Source organism: Mastigoproctus giganteus, chromosome 9, assembly GCF_048544385.1.
Source record: "Mastigoproctus giganteus isolate SK-2022 chromosome 9, ASM4854438v1, whole genome shotgun sequence".
Taxonomy (NCBI): Eukaryota; Metazoa; Arthropoda; class Arachnida; order Uropygi; family Thelyphonidae; genus Mastigoproctus; species Mastigoproctus giganteus.
This window is the reverse complement of record NC_143583.1, coordinates 41,995,024-42,008,885: the sequence shown is the minus strand read 5'-3', so window position 1 is coordinate 42,008,885 and position 13,862 is coordinate 41,995,024.

The following is a 13,862-nucleotide window of genomic DNA, read 5'->3' as shown; positions in this document are numbered from 1 at the left end:
CATCAGTACCAAACAGGTCCACCATTACCAATCTCCTTGCAACCACCCACAGCATTCTTACAGCTTTTGAGAGGAAAGAAGAACTCCTCATAACCTAGACATCGAAGCAGCATCTGATGCCGTTCAAGTACCTGCCCTCCTACGACTGCTTGAAGACCACTACTCCATGGGTGGGAATGAATTGCATTTCCTCTCATCACTCCTTCAGAACCGTACAATCATACTCCATAATTCTGAAAAAATCTATACTAAGCAAATATCTACAGAAGTATCACAAGGTGCAGTCCTCTCCAGCCTCCTCTTTATTGCCATTATCTTCCCTTTTATAATCCAGAGACCAGATATTCTTATATTCTTATGCTGACGATTTAAAAATACTAACCACCATCCAAACAAATACAGACCCCAATATGATCACAGAGGAAAATAACAGTGTGCTCCTCGCATTAATAGGCTACCTCAAACAATTTGGCCTTAATATCAACCTAGCGAAGTCTGAGTGCATGCTCTACTCCTTGAAGAAAGAGCCCACAACCATCTTGCCAAAGATTAATGCAGTATCCATAATTCCTCTTTCATGTCATTTAGATTTGGGGGTAGTTTTTGACACAAAGCTGACATTTAACCATCACATCGAAAAACTCATCAGGCGAGCGGCACACCTGAAATGGAGAGCGAAGACCTTCATTAGTCTCAGACAAGGTTACCGCAACAAAATATGTCAGGACCATCATATATCCCCCGCAGCTCCGACCCATGGGACTTGTTACATGAACTCAGCAAAAATAAAATCCACTCTACTGAGGTTTACAACACCGTCAATAGCAACAATGTAGAAACTCTAAATTGGCAGGACACCGTCAATGCCATACTGGACAGGCTTCTTCCACACGATGAGCAATCTACTGATTCCTCTGAGCACTGTTCCATTAGAAATAACAACTGTACATACCAACCCCTTGAAGACACAGAACTCTTTACCATGAATGAACTGAAATCAGCCATCTCCAACATCAGAATCAAGAAATGTCCGGGCCTCGACTTAGTTGAAAACATATTCATAATAAAACCTTTTGAAATAATGCCAGAAGTACTCATAAATTTATATAACAAATGCCTTATGGAAAGAATCTTTCCAGATGTATGGAAAAGTGCACTCATCAAAATTATACAAAAACCAGGAAAGCCAGTTTCAGACCCGAAAGCCTACAGACCAATTTCGTCGCTAGCAAATCTAGGAAAATTATTTGAAAGACTACTTGCTCTAAGAATTATAAACCTCTTTGAAAACAGCAACCTAAATTCTCCCCGACAGTTCGGGTTTAAGAAGGGAAAATCTTGCAAAGATGCCCTTGTGGATTTCGTCCATCTCATTGGGACCTCTCAGGCTAAATATGAATTAGCCATTTTTATTGACTTCGAGGGCGCTTTCTGCTCCCTGTGGTGGGAAAGCGCCCTCGATAGACTCGTCAAGGCCAATTGCTCCCGAAAACTGTTCCACGTAATTAGAAGCTACTTTCAAGACAGATATATCAGAGTCATTTCAAAACAGCAGTCTCTAACAAGAAAAGTTTCCAGAGGGTGTCCACAAAGTTCTGTCTTAGACAGTTGGTCTATATATATATATTCCAGTTGGAATATAGTCCTAGACAGTTGGTTACTTCGCAGTTTTGATAAGACACACGCAATAGCATATGCCGACGACTTGACTCTCATCTTTGCAGTCAAATCTCGCTCGGATATGGAATCTCTCGCCAACATAGTCCTCTCTGACCTCCTTGCTTGGGCAGCGACTAATAAAGTGAGTATATCTCCTTCAAAGACCATCTTGGTCTTTGAAGGAGATATTCAGGAGAGACTTTCAGGGGAAATTTTGATTACGATAGACCTCCGCTCATTAAAATTAATGGCCGTTCCATTCCAATGGTTCCACAGCTCAAATATCACGGAGTTATTGTGGATGACCGATCAAACTTTGTGGCCTACGTCAACTATCTAACTTCAAAGATCAAAAAGTATACTAACGCTCTAATCAGAATTACCAAGACTGAATGGGGATTAAATAGGAAAACTCTTTCCCTATATTACAAGGCTGTTTTTGTCCCAATGGCCACGTACGCCTCTGGAGCGTGGTTTCACAAGGCAACAAACATCAAATTTAAAGGTAAACTCATCATACTTCAACGATCTATGCTCCTTTCCATGCTTCGCGCTTGCAGGACAATATCCTCTGCTGCACTGCAGGTCTTGAGAGGTGGGTTTTCAATGGACCTTCACCTTGTGTACAAAGGTCTCTGCTACCGAATAAAACCAAGAATTCCCACTGAAATTCTCGGCATAACTTGTAATATAGATGTAGATATGAAGCAAGAAAAACTCAGAATATGGAAAAATTTGATAAACATCTGGCAAACCAGATGGGATACCAGCCAAACTGGGCATGTGACACGAAACTTTATATCAGGTATTACATTTGCCACAGCAAGAGATGTTAAGAAATGGTTCAGCCCTAGTCGGTACTCTTCATACTTAATCACTGGTCACGGATCCCTAAATTCAAAATTATTTCAATTCAGCCTTGTCAACTCACAGCTTTGCTCCTGCGCGTCCCAGGAAACTTGGGCTCATGTGATTTATCATCGCTCCAACTACAAAGACCAAAGATCAACAATAAAATCTTATCATAATAATTTTTCTGAGGGAAATGAAGCTATATTCATGGAAAATGAAGAATCCTTTCAGACATTCCAAAGATTTGCACTAGAAGTATTCACAAAAAGAAAAGAGATGTTGGCTGCTCCATCTCCTGCTTCTTCTCAACTGTCGGACCGCAGGCAAATACACCTACGTCATCTACAACAAACTCTTAAACTTCCGACCACTACCTTACGTGAATGTTAACTGTACAATAGGCTTTTTGCATTTATCTAGAAATGCATCCTAAACTTCAAACAATAGAGAAGAGGAGAAGAAAAAAAAACACGCTGATACTTGATTACGCCCTTGGACTCTATTGAAACAAATACTTGGTATTCAGCGCACCTACTACGGTTATATTACCAAATGGACCCACTTACCTGACAGGACGTACCTAAGATAGAATACTTGCTATGATATTTCTCTTTTCCCAGAAGACCTAATTTCAAACCAGAATGACTTTTCGATCGCCTTCCTGGTGACAAAGAGGCCAGAAACAACTAAACAACACAACAACACACACACACACACACACACACTGCACAAACATGACATTACACACATTTCTGGCCTGTTACAGTGATCTGTAATCATCACAGTGTACAAAGGCGGAGTTGAACTCACGTTCAGGTGCCGTCCCATTATAGTATAATAATTCAGATACTATACATGTCTGCATATACCACCCCCCGCTACTTTATGCAGCAGAAATCTGGCAGTCGGCAGCACCCACGAACACAAAACACATCTAGGCAGCAGAGTATTGGCTCCTCAAGTGGGTAACCTACAAACACAGGATACCACCCCAAGCCCATTATACTGAAATGGCCCTGGCCCTAGGAATTCCCAGGGTGCGCTCTCTCATTGAACAAAGGAGACTGGTAATCACGATAAAGATGCTGACCTGTCTCATCACATCTCCATCATTCTAGGATCTCTGTGGCTGGAGGATTCCACCTGCCCAGCTCTGAGCCACCCCAACAATTTGCCCTCTTCACTCACGCCTCCATTTATCAGATCGTTTCCTACCCTACCAGATTCTCGGAAGAATCCAGGGCATCGATGCCGATTTAAAGAATTTTGCGGTTAACCGACACTATAGGAAGAGGATTCTGGATACCACACATCCCATGCCCTATAATCACTCAGCATATACAGAGGGCGTCCTCGAAGCAATCTAGTGACATGCAAATTCACCTCAGGTTCCCTTCAGTAAGGAACAGTCAACGACTGTCCGGACAGTCTGCAAAATGAAAAGCCTTATCTTCATCGCATCCAAGCCAGCATGCCCTGTACTCGCCACTTTAATGCTCCGATTAATTACTGAACATACCGGGAAAGGAGCCAGCGGTGTGTGCATCAACTGCCTCTGTTCATGCTGTTCTCTTCCACGAGTTGTGAAGACGAAAATCGGGACTTTCAAGTGTCTCTTTGTTAATTTAATCTAAACGTTACGTTACACAAGTATTTATTTAATGTAATTTTTATGTCATCTTAATATTTTTATGTAATCTAATGCCATTATGGAAGTCATTGTATCGTCTTATTAATGTCTTTTGTAAATTGATGTTATTTCATTTAATTTGTTTTATATCATCTCTATAAGTGTTAATCCCTGGCTTTTTGGCCGTGAAGGGACATTACAACACGATCCAATCACGTAATTGTCACAATTGAAGGTGTGGTGCAATAAAAGACTCTCTCTCTCTGACTTCTAATCTCACTTGGCATAAGCACTTCAAGCTTCTAGACTGCATTCAAAAGAGGAAGTTAGTTTAATTAGTTTAAGTTAGTTTAATGACCCATCTCTTACAAATTATCTCCATTCTCTGTCTCATAGCCGTTATATTTTTTTGCTGCATGCTTTTTCTATAGATACTTCCATGGACACTGCTCTTCTGGTTTCGCTTCTGCAATTCCCGCATTCTCTTCTAAACCGGTCGGAACACTTTCTGCAACCAGTCAACATCCTTTTATTGTCCAAATTCAAACTTATAGAACCAAAAAACCTCCCTTCATATGTATTTCCTGAAAATTACAATATACAGCAATTCGAGTCTAATGTCACAAGTATCTTCGCTGATCTTCTCAACCTTCAATCCGCGCTCGGTAATAAGTAGTATAGGTTCTGATACCTTTCGTGTTTGAGGTTTTCATTAAAAAAAAAAACCACCTCTATCGCGCATTTAACGTGGCGCATGGTTTCATTGTAAACATGCAGAATTTCACGAAGTACTTGATCTTCAAGAATGTTCAGATCTGATCTGCTTTGGAGTTTAGATGGCCTGCTTCGTAACTCCTTTGACAACAGAAAAATTGTAACATTTGCGGACGATCTCACCATCATCGTGTCTGGAAATTCACGCTCTGCTCTGGAAGCTAATGCTCAGCATGTTTTGTCCAATCTCTCCATCTGGACCAGGTTAAACAAGCTCCACATAAATCCAGCTAAATCCAAAATCATAATCTTCAAAACAAACTTGACCTGCGGAGACCCCCGCAAATAAAGATCTCTGGTGTGCAACTGACTTTAGTTACGCAAGCAAGGGTCTTAGGGGTCACTATAGACCACAAACTCTGCTTCTTCCCACACCTCCAACACCTCAGCACCAAAGTTAAAGGTTTTTCTGGCTCCATCCTCAGACATGGACATGTGGACATGTGTATATGTAAGGACGGCACCTAGAACGTTTGTTCAACCCCGCCTCGTATCTCTGTGAAGATCAGTATCACTACAAATGGGCCAGATGTGTGTGACGTGGTTTGTGTGTATTATGTGTGTTCTGTTGTTGTGTCTGGCCGCTTGGCTACCCAGAAGCATCAGTCACCTGGACAGATGATTCTGGGTACTCGTCCACACCACGGGAAGGTGGGCCAGTCCCAGTAAAACACGTACCGTCTCGAAAGAGACTCTAACCCACCTGGTGTTGTCAGCAGGTGGGCCAGGAACCTCTGAGGGCCCATTCCAGAGGAAAGAGTGGAGAAAAAAAAAAAAAAACTACCCATGGTGTAGGTTGTAAAATAAAAATTTAAAAAAATAATAATAATTAAAAAAATAAATAAAATAATAATAATAAATAGAAAAAAAAATTAAAAAAATAAAATATAAAAAATGATAATAAAATAAAAAATAAATAAAAATAAAATAAAACAAATAAAAAATAAATAAAAATAAAATAAAACAAATAAAAAATAAATAAAATTAGAATTTAAAAAAAATAATAATAATAAAAAAAGCTAGTGGTGCGTGCAGGTAATATATTATAATAAAGGTAATACAGTGTAATATATTATAATAATAAAGTAATATATTTATGTATGAAAAATAAAAATAAATAAAATAAAAATTAATAGTATGGCAAATTTACAAAAAAAAAAGCCGAACTAAAATAAAAAAATGATAATAAAAATATTAAAATTAAAAAAATATATATAGAAAAAAAATTTGAATTGAGCCTTCCCCTTCACAAGTGTGAAATTTGGTTGTAGAATTGTTTGTCTGGTTTTGGTTGGCATTGGACCAGACATTTTTACCTGGACTTTCGCCGGGCAAAAATGCCAGATGCAAAGGCCTGCAGGGAAGAGAGATTGTCTAGAGTCTGGATTAGTTGATCCACATTGTTTGGGGAGAAGTTCAGAATGTCTCTCCGAAGTTGATCGCTGAGATCCTCGTACAAGTCACAGTCAAAAAGAAGGTGGTACCAGTTTTCCTTGCCTCCACAAAAGCATAGGTCGGTAGCGAGAAGCCCCAGTTGGTACAGCTTTTCATTCAGGGAGCCGTGGCCTGTCACCAAGAAGGACGTTTCAAGGCTGAGAGAGAACTAGGATCTTGTAATTTTGGTCATCACAAACTTTACATCGGGGAGGAATGTTTTGGTTACTGTGCCTTGTGGCGACATATTCCACCTGTTTTGCCAGATGTTGACCAGTTCATTGTAACACCTTGTTTTTTCACACTTACCATCTGCAGTGAGATTAAGCTCAATATCCAGAATACAGGTTGGTATTTTCTTTCTGATTCTGAAGCAGAGCCCACGGAAGATTGTAAACAAATCAAGCGGGAGAGTTCCCGCAATTACCTGAATAGCTGCCGTAGAGACAGTCCTGCATATTCTGTGGGTGGCCAGGATCGTTCCTCTTTGAATGGAGTTCAGTTTGTTTCTCATTTTTATAATAACTGCACGGTGGAACCACACACCGGCGGCATTAGTTACTATGGGTAGGAATACTGCTTTGTAGTATAGCGATAACGTTCTCTTAGACAAACCCCAAATCACTTCGAGAGACTCTGAGGATGGAGGCAGAAAAACCTTTAACTTTGGTGCTGAGATGTTGGAGGTGTGGGAAGAAGCAGTTTGTGGTCTACAGTAACCCCTAAGACCCTTGCTTGCATAACTTGGCAGTTGCACACCAGAGATCTTGATTTGTGGGGGTGTCCGCAGGTCAAGTTTGTTCCTGAAGATCATCATTTTGGATTTAGCTGGATTTATGTGGAGCTTGTTAACCTGGTCCAGATGGAGAGATTGGACAAAACATGTTGAGCATTAGCTTCCAGAGAAGAGCGTGAGTTTCCAGACACGATGATGGTGAGATCGTCTGCAAATGCTACAATTTCTGTGTTGTCAAAGGAGTTACCAAGGCAATTTTGGAGAACCATGTTCCAGACCAGGGGCACAAGGGCGGAGTCCTTAGGACAAACCCGGTAGACAGGCCTTGTGATCTGAAGAAATTTTGATTTTTTCCTCAGAGTCGCTCAAAGTGATTGGAGTTTGTCTAAAAGAACGTTATCGCTATACTACAAAGTAGTATTCCTACCCATTGTAACTTATGCCGCCGGTGTGTGGTTCCACCATGCAGTTATTATAAAAATGAGAAACAATGTGAACTCCACACAAAGAGGAATGATCCTGGCCACCCACCGTATATGCTGGACTGTCTCCACGGCAGCTATTCAGGTAATTGCGGGAACTCTCCCACTTGATTTGTTTACAATCTTCCGTGGGCTCTGCTTCAGAATCAGAAAGAAAATACCAACCTGTATTCTGGATATTGAGCTTAATCTCACTGTAGATGATAAGTGTGAAAAAACAAGGTGTTACAATGAACTGGTCAACATCTGGCAAACCAGGTGGAATACGTCGCCACAAGGCACAGTAACCAAAAATTCTTCCCGAGGAAAAGTTTGCGATGACCAAAACTGCAAGATCCTGGTTCTCTCTCAGCCTGGAAACGTCCTTCTTGGTGATCGGCCACGGCTCCCTGAATGAAAAGCTGTACCAACTGGGGCTTCTCGCTACCGACCTATGCTTTTGTGGAGGCAAGGAAAACTGGTACCACCTTCTTTTTGACTGTGACTTGTACGAGGATCTCAGAGATCAACTTCGGAGAGACATTCTGAATTTCTTCCCAAACCACGTGGGTCAACTAATCAAGATTCCAGGCAATCTTTATTCCCTGCAGGCCTTTGCACCTGGTATTTTTACCAGGCGAAAGACCATGTATGCCAATGCCAACCAAAACCAGACAAACAATTCTACAGCCTAGATTTCACACTTGTGAAGGGGAAGGCTAAATTAAAATTTTTTTTCTATTATATTTTATTTTATCTATTTTAATTTTAATTATTATTATTATTATTATTATTATTATTATTATTATTTTATTTTATTATTAATATTATTATTATCATTTTTAAAAAATTTAGTTCGGTTATTTTTTTTTTTGCTAAATTTGCCATACTACCAATTTTTATTTTATTTTACAATATACCGAATTACCTTTATTATGATATATTACCTGTACGCACCACTAGATTTATTATTATTATTTATTTATTTATTTATTATTTTTTATTCTATTTTTATTTATTTATTATTTTTTATTTTTTAATTTTAATTTTTTAAATTTAATTTTATTTAATTTTATTTTTTTTAATTTTTAATTTTAATTAATTTAATTTAATTTTATTATTATTTTTTTTATTTTACAACCTACACCACGGATAGTTTTTTTTTTTTTTCTCTCGCCTCTCTTCCCTCTGGAATGGGTTCCCAGAGGTTCCTGGCCCACCAGCTGACAACACCAGGTGGGTTAGAGTCTCTTTCGAGACGGTACGTGTTTTACTGGGACTGGCCCACCTTCCTGTGGTGTGGACGAATACCCAGAATCGTCTGTCCAGGTGACTGATGCTTCTGGGTAGCCAAGCGGCCAGACAACAACAGCACACACACATAATACAAACAAACCTACGTCACACACATATCTGGCCATTTATAGTGATACTGATCTTCAGAGAGATACGAGGCGGGGTTGAACAAACTTTTTATGTGCCGCCCTTACATGTCCACATGGCCTGCAGTGAGATCAAAGAAATATGAATATGCCAAAAAAAAAAATTCCCCACCCAGCCTGCACTAGCCGTTATTGTCAATACACAAAGGATGCTTCTAATACAGTGTTCCGCAACCTTTTTCTCTTCGAGGCATTAATGATTTAATTAGTTAAATGACTTAGGTATTTATGCACACGTCACACACCATGTGGCCTCTTTTATTTACATATTTTTGCATAGATTGTTGCATATAGTCTAAACTTCGAAGCTCCTAGTAAAGTGGTCGGGCAGTGTATATATTCATTGTGTTATTTATAATTAGCTTAGCTCCTCATTACAGGAAGAACAAAATGACCATTCAGATCTCATCATGCAAAAATCTAGTAGCTCCCAACAGGATAACACCCTATCAACAGAGATCTCCGCAATAATTAATCAAACATCACTCGAACACAGTCCAATCCTGGTCTCGCTCCTCACAAATATTGAGACAACTCTATGTATAAAGCTGTCGCCAATTCATAATATCCTCGCAGACCTACTGCTAGAAAACAAGCGACTACGAGAACACAATGAATGCATACACAAAACATTGGAGGTGTTGCGGAAAAATTTTGAGGACCTGAAGCAATCGGTTTGTGATCTTGCTGTTCAAACTAACCATCATGAGCAGCAGCCTCCGGACGAACACTTTCACGCGAAACCGAGAGCTCCTACCCAAACCACCCCATCTTTATTACCACTTGACCCCTCTCCAGCCCCCATTCTTACAACATGTGAGTCTGAAGTTGTGTGCCCTGAACGTAGCACTAGACCAGTATATATTGAAATCACAGCAGATGCCAACGGATACTCAGGAAATACTGCCTCACAGAAGACCCAAAGAATTCATCAGGAGCAGAATCTGCCAAATCGCACCTATTCGCGATCACAAAACTCACATATGGGGTCCTCGCGCTCAAAACCGGATAATGCTTTGGCTGCTAAAGTACATCGCAATTGTAGTTCCGCTTCAAACAACGTGAGAGGTAACCATTATGCAGGGACTACGATTGCATCTAATGTAAAGACCCATAGAGACACTACAACGTATGCAATGATTGCAAGCCAACGAACAAAAGAACAAACACTGACCCGTAATCCAACTGTTAAGGAACTGAGCCCCAATCTTAAAGTTATTGGAACCAATTTGCACTTCAGCAAGATGCAAATTGCGAACACTGGAATGATGAGCAAGCGGATCCGTAATTGTCTTCATTAGTAGGCTCTCCCCTGCTACCACAGCTGATGATGTGGAACACCTTCTTGCTGCTTTCAAAATGAATGGTAGAGTCACCAAGCTATCCACAAATATCCCACCTACGCCTCCTTTAAGATCGATGTGGCTGATGCAGATTTTGAAGCACTCTTCCATCCTGAAATCTGGCCTGCTGGAGCTCTTGTTATGCCATATCTCGGGCATAAAGGGCAGCGATATAGAAGTAATGGAAAGGACTCCCACCAATGGTACCCTGATTCATAGCAATCCCAGATCTCGTTACCGCAACTAGAACCACAGACACGGAACACCAATATGCCGATCCCTGTGCTCATCAGTCCTAGACACACCCCGCTGAATCGAGTCGTGCGATGTCAGAGACCACCTGTCTGTATCAAAGTACCTACAGTACCTGCCTGCACCATATTTTATCAGAATGTGCGTAGTCTTAGGAACAAGCTTGACACTATGGAGCAAATTCTGCTCCCCGGATATTTTGACCTGCTCGCCATCACCGAAACCTGGCTCAATGACGATGAAGAATTCCTACCAGCAGCTGCCCCAGCTGATTATGGGGTCGTATTCACATCTCGGATTGCACGCAAGGGTGGAGGCGTCGCAATATTTTACAAGAAATCCACTTTCAAGCTATTGGATAATAAATCCAGTAACTCCCCTAACTATGAAGCAATCCTCGTTACGTTAAGATACAACTTCGTGACGTTTGACCTCTGTGTGGTGTACATACCTCCAACGCCTTCCCCGCAAATCATCCTTGAAGTTTCCAACTGGATAATCAATCAGCTGCATCCCACAGCCTCTCACGTAGTTTGTGGTGATTTCAATTTACCTCCTCAGCTATCTAATATGAAAAAGGATCTTCTGGCACACTTGAGATGTGCTGATCTACAACTTATTAATGAAGCTCCAACCAGGGGGAATAACCTCTTAGATCTAGTTCTAGCCTCTATCCCTTGCACCCTTGATTACATTGCAGAAACGTCATTCGACTCTGATCATGTCCCAATACATGTGACTGCATATCTGCCAGCCCCCAAATTAGAAACCAGAAGGACAACAAAAAAGGTTGACATCACTAGCCCCAACTTACTTGACGTAGATAAGTGCATCAGAGCCGCCTCTCTCATTCCCTGGGTGGCCTTAGAGACTTGTGACCCAGAAATAGCTGTGAACATTCTCACAAACTGGATCAACACGGTTGCCAAATATGCCGCCTCTAAAAAAATCACAATCAGTCCATATACAAGACTTTGGTGGAATTCAGAACTCAAAATGAGTTTCCAGCTGAAGCAACAGCTCCATCGCACATGGAAACAGTCGCAAAATGTCAATGATCGCATCGTTTATTCTAGGGCACGGGCTCAATTTAATCGCATGAAATCTGAGGCAATCAAATTATATGTTAACCGAGATCTGGCTAAAGGAAAAATTCCATACAAGAAAGTGAACCTTCATTTTCCTCTGCAATTTGATCCTGAATTGTGGCTCGATTTCGTCACAAGATTTAATCGTAATCCTATGCCAAACTCAGATCTGGCTCTACTAACAGAGCCCACCCAGCAAGAAGTGTTGAGCACCATTCAGATCACAAAACAACAGCTGATCGTCGCCATCAATTCTCTACCTGCCTCGTCAACCGCTGGTGATGATGGAGTTCCCCAATTCATGCTCAAATGCCTAAGTCCGTACATTATTCAGCCACTTTTAATTATTTTCAACCAGTTACTCTCGAACCAGATTTTCCCACAGCAATGGGAAAACTATCTTATCAAACCTTTAGCCAAAGTTCAGTCGCCATCGAAACCTAAACATTTCCGACCCATCTCCAACTCCTCCAGCCTGCTGAAGCTCCTGGAGAAGACCTTACTCCCGATCCTCACCAAGCAGATCATGCCCAGTAATCCAGCCCAAATTCACTACTCCCTTCCAAACAGATCAACGATCACAAATCTGCTAGCCACAACGAATACTATCTTGTCAGCATTCGAGAAAAGGCACGAACTAGCTGTGACTTACTTAGACATTGAGGCTGCATTTGATGCCGTCCGAGTAAACCAACTACTCACTCTCCTGGAATGCCACTTCCAGATCACAGGGAACATATTATGCTTTCTCTCCTCTCTTCTGAATAACAGAGTTATAAAGCTTCATACAGGAGATCGCACCCTTACTAGATCCGTCACCGCAGGAGTCCCACAAGGAGGGGTCCTTTCCGGCCTTCTGTTCTCATCTATTATCTTCCCACTGGTTGCACATTCTCGATGTCTACTGAGCTATGCAGATGATATCAAGATACTGACTCCCATCATCCCTGGTCAAGACCTTGATCTGGTAAAAACGGAAATTAACAACACTCTCACTGCAGTCACATCTTACCTCTGCCAGTTCGGGCTCAAGATCAATCCTGCTAAGTCCGAATTCATGGTGTATTCATTGAAGCAATCTCCTTCTTCTCTCCAGCCTTCGGTCGGCAACATCCTCATCCCAATTGCATCCAGCCATCGTGATCTGGGCGTTGTATTCGACTCCAAACTTCGATTCAACGCCCACATAGACATGCTCCTCACACGTGCTTCAAGACTCCGGTGGATAGCAAAACAGCATCTCCTTCATATCAGAGATAAAAAGACAACCGTGAGGTACATAAGAGCAATCATCTTTCCACCTTTACTCTATGCTGCTGAAATTTGGGCGTCAGCGGCACCATCAATAAAGAAACCACTCTTTGCCACAGAATTCTGGCTCCTAAAGTGGGCCAACAGGAAGCACAACCTTCCAGCTCTGATTCACACCACGCAGCTTGCCAACTCTCTCGGGATTCCACGGCTTCCCACCTTAGTCGAAGACCAACGCCTCCTAGCAACAGTCAAGATGATAACAGGCATAATCGCAACACCTTCATTCTGGGATACCTGTGGCTGGAGGATCCCCCCTGCTGCCCTTAGGGCCAATCCCGAGCTCTACTCGCATTCAGCGCGACTCCATCTCTCGGACAGGTTCCTTCCTCAGCAGATGTTCAAGCAAACCCAGGCACTTGACGCCGACCTGAACAAATTCGCTATTGACCGGACTTACAGGAAAAAAATTATGTCTAGTAGGACTAATCTGCATTGACATGTGTACCTTGCATCTGTTCCTGTCTGATTGAGCTGGTGCTCTTATCTCGATGTTAAGTCAGCTCAATCAGACCTAACTCTCGTAAGGATTTCTCTCCTTTGTATAAAATATGTTTTCTTTTGTAAAATTACCTGTTTTTGTAAATTAATTGTTCTATTTTCCCGGAAGTTTCGGGAAGTTGTACAAATGTAAACCCCTGGCTTTTTGGCCGTGAAGGGCATTAAAGATTATCTCTCTCTCTCTCTCCTCAGTTTTACTAAAAGACACGTAAGGTTATGTGTATATAATATTCAGTAGATGTTGAAGGTTGGAAGTTGTAGTCTTCATCGAATGATGATTCTCAGATGAAATGAGAAAAAAATATTCGTTTTAAAGGTAAATAAAAGCGAATATTGTTGGTCTCAAAGCAGACTTAGAAATCAACTGACAACTTGGATC